The following is a 13976-nucleotide window of genomic DNA, read 5'->3' as shown; positions in this document are numbered from 1 at the left end:
GTCAAGGCTATAAGAAAATTGCTGCAGATGAGTGCGTTTACATTCAGAAATTTTCAGACGAGAGTTTCGTTGCTCTTCTACTTTATGTAGACGATATTATGATCGTGGGAAAGGATGCAACGAAGATTAGTCAGTTAAAGAATGAACTCTCTAAGTTTTTTGAAATGAAGGACTTAGGACCAGCTCAACAGATTTTGGGAATGCAGATTGTTCGAGACAGAAACAACCAACGGTCATGGTTATCTCAGGAGAAGTAATTGAACGTGTGCTCGAGAGGTTCAACATGAACAACGCCAAACCAGTCAGCATTCCACTTGCCAATCATTTCAAGATGAGCAAGAGTGCATGTTCTTTATCCAAGAAAGATATCGGGGAAATTTCATCAATACCATATTCTTCAGTGGTTAGAAGTTTGATGTATGCAATGGTATGCACAAGGCCAGATATTGCTCATGCAGTGGGAAAGGTGAGTCGTTTTCTCTCCAACCCTAGAAAGCAGCATTGGGAGGCAGTAAAGTGGATTCTCAGGTATCTAAAGGGTACTACTAAATTATGTCTTTGTTACGGGGGAGCTGGTCCAATATTGGAGGGCTATACGGATGCAGATATGGCCGGAGATATTGATAGTAGCAAATCTACTTCAGGATATATCTACACTTTCGCGGGGGGAGCTGTCTCATGGCAGTCACGACTGCAGAAGTGTGTTGCTTTATCCACAACATAAGCAGAGTATATTGCTGTCGCTGAAGCTGGGAAAGAAATGTTGTGGCTAAAGCTATATCTTCAAGAACTTGGAATCAAGCAGAAAGAGTACAAGGTACATTGTGACAGTCAAAGTGCTCTCGACTTAAGCAAGAACTCCATGTACCATTCCCGTACAAAGCATATTGATATTCGATATCATTGGATACGTGAAGTTATGGATCGACAACTGTTGAGACTGGTTAAGATTCATACGAAGGAGAATCCAACAGGTATGTTGACAAAAGTGGTAACTCGAGAAAAGTTAGAGCTATGCAGAGACATAGCTGGAATGCTTGTTTTGGATATGGCTGGAGGGGGAGAATTGAAGAACTCAAATTGGAAATCTCCAGCCACCATCTAGAAGGTCTACTTTCCAACGGTAGGTGCAGCCATTGTTGATTCTCCAATGGCTGTCATCGTCCATTCACACCCATTAACATGTGCAGAATATCCTCTATAAATAGAGGCTTCAGCTCGTTGTTTAAATCATCTCATTCTCAGTTGAGGAATCCCAATCCCAAGAAGAGGAGAGCCTTGAGAGTGCTGTGAGGATCTGATAGTTTTTATTTCTTTCTGTAAATTAAATCTATGAATTTAATAGATTGATTTTTCTCTCAAATTAGTTTGATCTTTGATAGTTTAATTCCCAACAGCCCGTGCTGCCTTGTCTATACGAATTGAAGTTTTTGGCATCCAACTCAGTGAAGTGATCATCAATTTTCTTCAGCCTTGAAAAAGTGATGCCAAAATGAGGAAAAACCCCAAGGAGCCCGAAAAATCGAAGATAAAGACAAGTCATCTGCTATGCCTTCTTCTTCTTAACACAAGAAAACACCTGGTAGTGGTGGTCATGGTAGTTCAGGCAGTGGTCATGGTAATTCAAGCAGTGGATTAGAACAAGCCATTCTTTGCATGAAATATTCAGAAGATAGAATTTAATTGATTTATGAACGGTTTTTTATTAACTCCTAAACATTTCAGTTCATATATGAAAGTTTGGTTTCTTTTTAATACCTGAATTTCTGCTCGGTTTTGACATGACTAAAAAGTGATAAATTGTTAATATAAAATTTGAACTTAAGTTTTTGTGATTATGAACTGAACTAATCTGACTTAATTGAACTAATAAACGCATATCTCTCAAAGAATTTATATGATCATAAGTATTAAAATGATATGATGATCCTATCAAGAACTTAGCTGATAAACTTACAAACATAATGGTAATGATGTGAACTGAGCCAAATTACTTTGTGCTGACCGTCAACTTATGATCTAAAGACATTCTCTGAGTGAAACAACCAATTATATTTTGAGCTTTTTTATTTGATCAACAAGAACATACATTCTCTCTCCCTGTTAACAGAATAAAATATTTTTTTGTTGTTTCATCCAGCTAGTGTCCAAAAGAATTTAATTGTCAAGTACTATACTTGAAAAGATAACAAAGACATGTGGCACTCTCTGAAATATTGTCGGCCATCTGGTACATTTATGAGTACCATTCATATTTATTGATGTTGTGACCATTATCTATATGAGGGGAATGTATTAGAAATGTTCACAAGAATTTTTTGAATCCCTGAATTTTGCACGCTATCGAGCACTTATGAATCTATGTCAGTGTTTCTTAAAAACTTATTTCAAGATGATTTACACAAGCTAAAAAATTGTATCAGATTGTTTAAGGATCATTAAGTGCACCTTTTTTTCTCATTTATCATTTACTTACACGAGCTATAGTTTATTTTGATAATTATCATAACTATCGGAAAAATGTTTATGAATAGATTGAGTTTTTTGAATAATTTTCGGGACTTTCAGCTCAATAGGGTTGGTGAACTGAGCATAAATGGATTTGTACAAAAAGTTGTAACGATCAAACCTTCTAGTGGAATTCTTATGGAAAAAGAAGAAAAAAAGACGTAGAAAATTTGCCTTCGAACTTCCATAAATAAAATTTCGTTTATTTTTATTTTTAATCATTTACTTACTTGGTGTGGTCATATTTGCGTATCTTTTTCACTTTATATATAGAGTTGTTTCCGCACTTATCTGTTAGTTTCTCTACATACTTAATTTGAGCGGAAAATTCACCTGAGATGCTTACATAGCTTAAGTTTGCGAAATCTATTTTTTTTATTTTAATGATTTTATTCACTCTTTTCTAAAATCATTTTTTATCCTAACAAAAGTTACTTGGGGCGTCAGCAACTCTCGTCACTGGGCCGTGGCCAAATATGAATACAATCGTCGGGCTCCCTCTGTAGCCTTCTCCCGTAATGGGGCTCCCTCTGGGGCCTTTTCTCTCACGATATCTCTCATCATATCTTTTTTTTGTCAAAGTCAATTCATATCTTTCAAAATATTTTTCTTTTCCTTTTATTTATAAAAATCGGATCTTTCAAAATCATAAAATAGCATTTGTCGGGAAAAAAATCGTACAACATTTGCATATATCATAAAAATATCATATGTTTATCATAAACATTTTAAGATATCATTTTGAATGTATTATGATTCTTCGGGACACTGCCAGACCTTTCGAATTACCCGGGACGTAAAATGATCATTTTACCCATGGACCTCGAACTTCCCAATCTTTACTTTTTCTTACTTTTATTGACTTGATCTATCCTAATTCATCATATAATCTCAAATTTGACTCCTAATATTTTTCTTAAACGTAAACCCGAGCCTTTCGATTTAATGACTTAATAACAAAATCGTGAATCATTCTGAACCCGAATTAATTCAAAACTTACAATTTTATTTCCAAATTTAAACTTACAATTTTCATCCATAAACTACCCCCATGAGTCATGAACCATCTCATGTGAACCACGGTTCGAGCCCCGTCTCTTTCTCTAACTATTTTCGAACCTATGTCTCCCAAAGGAAGCCGCGCACCTAAAATCTCGAGCCACCATGGACCAGACCACCAGCCACCCTCCTGGACCCTACTGGACCAGCCGCACTAGCCCCTTCACACCCACAACCTAGGCCGATGGAAACATCCCAAAACATGTAAGAAAACCCTAACTTTCAAGTCTCCACCATACACTTCATTTGCTACTTTCCGACCTTTGTTTACCCCTTAAACAAAACTTTTTACAATCCTTTAATGTCCCCTAATGGCAACATGTCCTTTAGAAGTCATAATACGTCTCAAATGAGCACAAAAAGTCAAAACTTTGAAAAATATTCATCCAACTGTCAAATAATTTGATCGATATAATTTCCATGCTTTAAAACATAAAATACGTATATTATGATTTGAATGGTGCAAAAAGAAAGTTCAGAAACGTGCCTTTGTGTTTAAACGCTTGAAATATGAATACCGAAGCGGTGGAACGTCGCTGACGAATGGAGGACGATTTCTATCATTTTTTCTTGTCGAAACCCTACCAAAAACCTACCTTGGGATGCAAGAGAGTCAGCTGATCGCTGTTGGAAGGAAGAACGATGAAGAAAATTGAAAAACGAAGGAGAAAAAAAATTGAAACTTCACTTGCCCAAGAGCTCCAAGTTTCGGCTGATGTTCTACCTTCACTTTCAATTTCACGTAAATTGTGTGTGTTTCGATGTGTGTGTGTGTGTGTGTGTCTAGGGTTTAGGGATTAGTGGTTTGTGTGTGTAGAACTCTTTTAAAAAGAATTAAAAAAGGTTTCTTAAACACTTAATTAATGGGCTTAATTAACCATAATTTTTTAAATAATAATTTAGGCTCATTAAGATTTATAAATCATTAGGCATAAAAAAAAGATTTAAAAATACATATTTCCGAAAATTCCTTATAAATGACATAAAATTCCTTGCTCCCGCTAATTAATTTAAACTTGACCTTAAAAATGCTATAATTCTAAAGTTATTTAAAATAAATATTTTCTTAATTAAAATAAAATTTTATCTTTTAAATCTGTAACAACTTAATCGTCTTCAGTCCTCCGTACCGGCCAACCACCATATTCGTCTGAAAATCTTTAAATTATGAAATCAAGTAAAATTACACATTTAATCATTTAGTCACTCAAGTATATAATTCGTGCATCCAAAATCATTTAATTAAAATATTTTAGCAATTTAATAATTTTCATGCATGCGGTCTACGTGGACTAATTTTCAGACGTTACAAATTGTAAGGCCCCAGAATTTTATTACCGTAATCTGAAATGATTTGAGTATAATTACTGTAATCTGAGATTAATCTGGGATGATTTCTAGGTTGATTGAAGTGATTATAGACGAAACGGAGTAGACCGGGAAAGACGAGATCAAACGTGAAACAGATGTGCGAGGGTGTGCATTACGCGCACATGCGCGACGTGAACGGCGCATAGGCGCGAGTTGGACAGAGAATGTCGCGCACATGCGCGACGATTTGCGCGCACATGCGCGGACAGTCCAGTAGCCAAGGAGATGGAGCAGCACATTACGCGCACATGCGCGACGGTAACGGCGCACATGCGCGTGAGGGACAGAAGGTTCGGCGCATATGCGCGGGATTGACGGCGCATATGCGCGAAAAGACAAAAATGCCGGGCCGAGAGTTCGGCGCATATACGCGACGCTTGGGCGCGCATATGCCAGTCATGCAGAACGTAAGGACGCCACTTGCCTTGTATAGTGCGACGTGTATATATATATACATATACATGCAAATGACAATTATCAGAAAAGAGAAGAATCGAAGGAACTCTGGAGAAATTCCTCCGTGGAATATTAATTGCGATTATGCAAAATTCGTCTGTCTGATTTTAAATCCGACTTCAGTACCGTGTTCCTATCAACGTAGGCTATAACTGGACGTAAGTTTTGCTACGTTTTGACATGTTTTGAAATTAGACTATTGTCAGAATTGAATAGGATTCATATATGATGTTCTTGTCATGTTAGACATCATAGAATCGAAGTCAGATTGAGAAACAGACTGATTATGTAATTGTTATGATTTTCGGAGTCGACTTTATTGAGATTCGATATCATAATTGTATTATCATTGAGATTATGAGTTATACTGATACTGCTTACAAAGTCTGGTATTATATCTGTGATGTTCGGATTGACGGGGTTATCGAGACTGTATTGTTATACCGTCGAAACATCAATTAATTGATATTGATCAGATTCTGTAGTGATTTCGATTATATCGTGATATGGTCGATATGGATTAGAGTGTATCTTGATTTGATGTAGATCAGCGTATATTTCGATTTGAATATTAATCAGAACAGGTATTGAATTGAGTTGAATATTGATATTATATCTGTTCGGTATTGTTATTACCAGATTGGGAATGAACCGGGATAGAGTCGGGATATCATCTTCTTCTTCTTCTTCTGAGCGAGAAGATAAAGGTATAAATTAATGTTGAGTTGGGATTGCACAACTCGAGTGAGGTTTGACTCGAGTTTCCCTAAATCACATACTTTACTTTATTGCATTGATATTTGCATTGAGTTGATGGATGTACTTGTTCTCTTGAATTATAGAAAGCAGGTATGAGATGAATAATCTTGTGACAGAAGTGCCTGATAGTGGTGGGATCGCCACGGGCACATTGCACGATGTCTCAAGATAGGATATTAGCGATAGAGCTACAGTCCATGACGGTTAGGTCAGGACACCGGATGTTTGGTTATATCGAGTAAATAGAATTAGAATTTCTTCTATTACGGAATTCGATATAGGAACACTATAATTGGTTATATCGTAATTCGATATAGGAACACCATAATTGGTTATATCGTAATTCGATATAGGAACACTATATTTGGTTATATCGAGTAAATAGAATCATTGTTCCTTCTATTACGGAATTCGATATAGGATCACCACATTTGGAAACCGGGTTCCCCAGGCTAGGATTGAGTCTAGTCTAAAACGTGGAGTCACGAGTTTGAGTGACAGTTATATTGATTTATATTTATTGATGTTGATTTATGTTCCTGAATATGGTTCGTGTTCCTTGATGTTCCTGATATTGGTACATGTTTAGAATAGGAGTTATTCTTGATATTGATTATGTTCCTGATTAGGGTACATGTTTAGAACATGAGATAGTATGGTTTTGATTCATGTTCTGATATGATACATGTTGGAATGGTTTATTATATGCTTTTCTATTGTTTATATGATTGCATGTATACATGATTTATACTGAGAATATAATTCTCACCGGAGTTATCCGGCTGTTGTCTTGTTTTATTGTGTGCATGACAACAGGTGGGACAGGATATGGGTCAAGAAGAGAACGAGGTGGACTAGATAGCGTGGAGATCGGGGATCAGAAATGGACTAGGATTCATTACTTGATCGATAGTAATTGAAATCTAGTTTTAATAGGAATAAATTAAGTACTAGACTTGTACTGAAATTTTAATATGTAAATTGGATTAATTTACATTACGATTCCGCTGTGTATTTTAAATTTTTTATGTCCCTCATTACTTAATTGTTTCATTTGATATTAAAAACGATTAAGGAAACGATTAGCGTCTGGGTCCCCACACAAATCCTCCCCTTAAATAAAATTTCATCCTTGAAATTTTTCTAGTTTTAATTATTGAAAAGCTTAGGCTCCTTCATTCACTTCATACTTAATCTGATTGGCTTAAATTTTGCATTCTATCACACTTTCGCTGCGTACTCTGATATGACATATTCCATTTTTAAACATTTATACCAAATAATTTTATTTTAAGGAAATCAAAGATTTGACTAACTCTACATCCTCTATCAATTATAAATCATAAACAACCTTAAGTTGTTTTATATTCTCAAATATTAGTTAATTGGTTGACTTTATCTTAAGTCGTCCTGATCATATAATTTAATATCCCCAAAATATATTCATATCGCCAAATCCAGTTTTGATCCATAGTCATCACATAGTATTCATGATTATAAAACACCTTAATGACTGGTACTTACTAAAACCTCATTCATGTATATGCCAAACATATTGTCCTTGTAACATTATCATCAATTTTTTTCCTTAAATCACAAGCATTTAAAGTACTTAAATGATTCAAATCTATCGAATCACCATTTCACATTATGATTTCATTCTAAATCACGCTATAAAATCAAACACTTATATGTAACCTCGGAACTCAAGATTATATCACATGACCTTACACTTACAAAAATATGAACATGCTAGGGAAGAAAACTTTTATCCATCTTCTAATATAATTTACTCTTAGTATCGTATAAATGAAAAGCTTATTATATTACTCTTTTCTCGATGCCTATCTATGTTATATGACTTTTTTTTCCATAAGGTAGTTATCTATTTGTTATCCCAAAAAATTAGAGTAATTTCCTTAACCTGAAAATGTCATTCCTTAAATTATTGTAGTCAAGATCATTCAAGGTCCTACATATCCAATTTAAGTGTTTAAGATTCTTAAAATCCCAGCATATGTAATAAATGTCTCCTAACAACAATTATACTCTTAATCGCTAATTGAAACCTGGATTCAAAATTTCATAACCTCCAAAAAATAAATATTTTATGAGCCTATATAAGTTATTTCTTAATAAGTTTATAAAATTCCCCAAATGTCTTCATTCTTACAAGGTTTAGCGTCAAAATTCAAAAATATAAATTTCTAGACTTTATAAATCATAGCAATCGCAGTGTCAACCCAAAATGAAATTTTTTATTTTAACTTACTTCCCCAAATTTCGCAATTACCTCGTATAGTCCCCAAATAATATTTTTTTTCTCAAATCCTATAAACTGAAGCTTACAAAAATTATACAAACTCCGATATTCTTAGTTTGTATTCTTCGATTCCTTCATAACATTACTTCTATAGTTTTGTACCTAATATCCTAATATAAACGAATTTTGTTTACTGATTTTCTCCTTCAGTCATTTGCCCACTCAAATAACTTACTATAATTCTGAAATCTAATGTACAAACTACGCAAACTTTCCGATACAATAGCAGTTGTTGAATCAAAAAGTATTTGTATCTTACGATGAAACCGAAAATAAAAATATTGTTGATTAAATCATATTTTAAATATTTATATTCTTTGTGTTTCACGACATACAGTTATAACACTTATAATACAATTGTAATTATATATAATCCACTATAATCCCCAAAAATTATTAATTTGACAAATCTTATTTTCTCATCAAAATCGCTAATACTTATATTTCTAATTCCTCCTAAGACATCTCCATACTTACATATTTGTCTAACTTCCTCAATCATAATTTCTTATGTAACCCTTAATTGATAATTTACTTGTCAACTACATTTAATTAAAACCTTTTATTTTTCTGAAAATTGCAATCTAAATCTTAAATTTCTTGGATTATTCGACTAAATCTAAATTATCACATTCCAGCCTATCAACCTATCGTATTTAATGTAAAACGGCTCCCTTAACTTTCAAATTTAATGCTAAGATAACCTCATAATTTCTCCTAAACTTTGCAATCAAGGCTCAAAATTCTCGAATTCTCCAATATTAACCCACAATTTTTTGCATTTTAACCCTCCAAGTTTTCAGATTCATGCAACTAAGCCCCTATATTTTCGAATTATAGCAAAATCACCTCCAATATTTTCAAAAACTAGCCATTAAGTTCCTCAAAATTTTTAATTATTATAATCCAGTCCATGATTACTTTAAATTCAACTCATAACTATCAAATTCGAAATTCTCTTCCTTCACAATATAAAATTCGAAACATACAGTCCTAAATCATCAAGTTCACTTCGCCTCAACTTCATCCTAAGTAGTGCAGAATTCAAGATATGCAAACCAAATTCTCCTCACGTCTTGGAAGCATAACTGTATACACTGTCTGTAGTGACCCGTTCCAGAATCACCTACTAATCAGAACTTAAGCATGCAAAATTATCATTTAAAACTGAATCAGGTAAACAGCGGAAAAACAGTAATACAACCCAATCGAATCTGTAAGTACAAAATACTTAAACAACCAGATCGAACTAAATACCAAAAACAAAATACCAACAACTACAGGTCAACCTCTGCCAGCTCCCTGTCCACTCCCTCCTGGACCGTCCAACCTGAGACCTGCCCCATCGAATAGGGTGTCCAAAACAGAGATAAACCGAGGACGTGAGCATAAAACGCTCAGCACCGAAAGCATGAGTATACAAGACTATGACATGCATGTATGCAAAATGTACTGGATACCAGGATCTGGGTATAACGAAATACTGCTCAGGTAAATGACGTCAAGGTATGTAGCACTCTGCGCCGTCGCACCAGGAGGTGGCTCCCATACCAAAATAAACCTGTGGATATACCGGTGACCTGACCACCGTCGGCCAACGGGGTCCAACCATCCACAACAAACGAGGGCTGAGCACCCTCTCAACAGGCTATCTCAAAAATAGTCAGGCTCAACATGATTATGCAAATGCCGCATAATAAACCATGCATCATATGACAGATAATAATGCAACATATAAACATGCAACACATAGTAAAGCATACTCAATCCTGCTATCTCGGATAGTACTTTCGTATCTCAAATCAGTAGATCCTAGCAATCAGTCCTAGAATCAAGTCTGCGTCCGTAGTCAGCCCACTGATGCCGCTAGCTCCCAACTAGAGCACAGCTCCGCTACAAAACCAGTAGCTCCCCGCTAGTGCCTAAACCTCGGGAAAAGACTAGAAACCCATCAGAAACGACTAAAACGCTCTGGAACACTCGGAATTGGCGAGTAAAAAGTGAGGCCTCGCGCCTCTATTTATAGACAACGATCGGACGATCCGATCCACTTCGGACGATCCGATCCACTGTACACTTCGGACTTTCCGAACCCTGCATGTCTTCCACGTGTCCAGACACCTGTCTTCGGACGATCCGAACCCTGATCGGACGATCCGAACTCTGTATGTCTTCCACGTGTCCGGCCACCTGTCTTCGGACGATTCGAACCCTCTTCGGACGATCCGAACTCTGTTCGGTCCTTCCGATCCCACCGAAATATATTTAATCCAATAATTAACTCAAATTAGGCATCGGGATACTACATTCTCCCCCCCTAAAAAGGATTTCGTCCGCGAAATCGAGTCTGAAGAATGACAATTCTGAACAACAATACATTCAACTTAAGAATGAATTACAACTGAAAGTATAACTGAAATTACAATCATTACTGAAAATACCACAACTAGAACAACTCTGGATGCTCTGACCGCATGCGACTCTCTAGTTCCCAAGTAGCTTCTTCAGTACCTCGACGTTGCCACTGCACTAAGACAAGAGGAATAGTCTTATTCCGCAGTACCTTATCCTTCCGGTCTAAGATCGAAACCGGTCTTTCCACAAAAGACAAATCCGGATTCAGCTGAACTTCTGTCGGATGCAAAACATGAGACTCATCCGCTACGTATCGTCTCAACAAGGACACATGAAACACATTGTGAACACTAGACAGATACGGTGGCAAAGCTAATCTATAGGCCAAATCTCCCACACATTCTAAGATCTCAAAAGGACCAATGAATCTCGGAGATAGCTTACCCTTGAGTCCAAATCTCAGAATCCTCCGAAAAGATGATACCTTGAGAAACACTTTCTCGCCTGCATCAAAATGAAGAGGTCTGCGCTTGGAGTTCGCATAACTCGCTTGTCGATCCTGAGCAGTCTTAATCCGCTGTTTGATCACAAGAACTTTGTCCATGGCCTGCTGAATCAATTCTGGACCCTCGACCTGTCGTTCTCCGACTTCTTCCCAGAACAGAGGAGTACGACAACGTCGACCATACAATGCTTCAAACGGAGACATACCAATACTCCTATGAAAACTGTTGTTGTATGCAAACTCTATCAGCGGCAGATGATCCTGCCAAGCTGGCCCGAAATCCATCACACAAGATCTCAACATATCCTCAAGAGTACGAATAGTCCTCTCTGACTGACCTTCAGTCTCTGGGTGATATGCAGTACTCAAACTCAAGGTAGTGCCCAAAGCTTGCTGAAAGCTGCCCCAAAATCTAGATGTAAATCGAGGATCTCTGTCACTAACGATACTCACGGGCACACCATGAAACCGTACAATCTCCTGAATGTACAACCGTGCCATCCGATCGAAAGTGAAATCTCTGATATACGGAAGAAAATGGGCAGACTTAGTAAGTCGATCCACTACCACCCAGATAGCATCTCTATTCCCCACAGACATAGGCAAGTGAGTCACGAAGTCCATCGTGATATGCTCCCACTTCCACTCCGGAATAGGAAGATTCTGCAACAAACCTCCAGGTCGTCGATACTCAGCCTTCACCTGCTGACAGACAAGGCACTTGGAGACATACTGATAAATATTACGTTTCATACATTTCCACCAAAATCGAGTCCTCAAATCCTTATACATCTTGTTGCTCCCTGGATGAACACTCAACTTGCTACGATGAGCCTGGGACAAAATCTCCTCCCTCAAAGTGTCATCTTCCGGTACAACAACACGACCAGATAAGCACAAAAGACCCTCGGACTGATAGTGGAAACCAGAAGTATTATCTCCATCAGCCAACCGAGCTAATTTCTGAATCTTAGAATCAGACATCTGAGCATCTCTAATCCGAGAATACAAAACTGGCTCAGACAAAATAGTAGCTATACGGATACTCTCTGTTCCCTTCCGATGCTTACAATTGAATCCCATCGAACAGAAATCCTGAATAATCCCAGATACAGCACAAATCTGAAGAGCAGATAATCTCACCTTGCGACTAAGAGCATCGGCCGTGAGATTCGCAGATCCTGGATGATACTTGATCTCACAATCGTAATCCTTGAGTAGATCCATCCAACGACGCTGACGCATGTTCAACTCAGCCTGAGTGAACAGATACTTCAAACTCTTATGATCAGTGAAGATCTCAAATCGCTCACCATACAGATAATGGCGCCAGATTTTCAAAGCAAAAACGATCGCTGCTAATTCCAGATCATGAACAGGATAGGTTTCCTCATGAGACTTCAACTGTCTCGACGCATAAGCAATCACATGATCATTCTGCATCAGAACACACCCTAGTCCCTGTAAAGAGGCATCGGTGTAAACACTGAAACCACCAGATCCAGACGGTAAAGCCAAAACAGGCGCAGATGTCAAACGTCTGCGAAGTTCTAAGAAACTCTCTTCGCACTCTGATGTCCATTCAAATGAAACATCTTTCCGAGTGAGCTGAGTGAGTGGCTTAGCAATCTGAGAGAAGTTGACAATAAAACGGCGATAATACCCAGCCAATCCCAGAAAACTGCGGATCTCGGCTACTGTCGTCGGACGCGACCAGTTCAATACCGCTTCCACCTTGCTCGGGTCAACTGAAACTCCCTTGCTAGAAATGACATGACCAAGGAATACAACCCTGTCAATCCAAAACTCACATTTACTCAACTTCGCATAAAGCTGATTCTCGCGAAGTGTCTGTAAAATAATCCTTAAGTGTTGTGCGTGTTCTTGCTGATCATGTGAATAGATTAAGATATCATCTATAAACACCACAACAAACTTATCCAAGAATTCCCGAAAAACCCGATTCATCAGATCCATAAAAACTGCTGGTGCATTCGTCACCCCAAAAGGCATAACCAGAAACTCATAATGTCCATACCGGGTCCTGAATGCAGTCTTCGATATATCTCCCTGATGAACTCGAAGCTGATGATAACCAGACCTTAAATCAATCTTGGAATACACAGAGGTACCTTGCAGTTGATCAAATAAATCATCAATCCGTGGCAACGGATACTTATTCTTTATCGTAGCACGATTCAACTGCCGATAATCTATGCAGAGCCGCATAGAACCATCCTTCTTTTTGACAAAAAGAACTGGTGCTCCCCACGGGGACACACTGGGTCGAATATACCCCTTGTCAAGAAGATCCTGCAACTGCTGTTTCAATTCTTGCATCTCCGATGGAGCTAAACGATAAGGAGCTCTAGAGATTGGTGCCGTGTCTGGCACTAAATCAATGCCGAAATCCACTTCCCGAACGGGAGGAAAACCAGGAATCTCCTCGGGAAAAACATCCGGAAAATCGCAAACCACTGGAATGTCACTGATACCGACACTATCTGCGGACGAATCAATAGCATAGATAAGGTAGCCTTCCCCGCCCGACTCTAAAGCACGACAGGCTTTCAGAGCAGAAACCACAGGCATCGGGGGTCGCGCTCCCTCTCCATAGAAAAACCAACTGTCGCCCTCAAC

General features: G+C 37.6%; 1 pseudogene; it reads left to right on the top strand.

Annotated features, from left to right (window-relative positions):
- Window positions 1-283: 283 nt before the first annotated feature.
- The window catches only part of LOC140842109 (uncharacterized), a 32627-nt pseudogene continuing 18934 nt past the window's right edge, over window positions 284-13976 (top strand).

Source organism: Primulina eburnea, chromosome 9 (genome assembly GCF_022965805.1).
Source record: "Primulina eburnea isolate SZY01 chromosome 9, ASM2296580v1, whole genome shotgun sequence".
NCBI classification, from domain to species: domain Eukaryota; kingdom Viridiplantae; phylum Streptophyta; class Magnoliopsida; order Lamiales; family Gesneriaceae; genus Primulina; species Primulina eburnea.
This window is presented reverse-complemented; position numbering and strand designations above follow the sequence as displayed.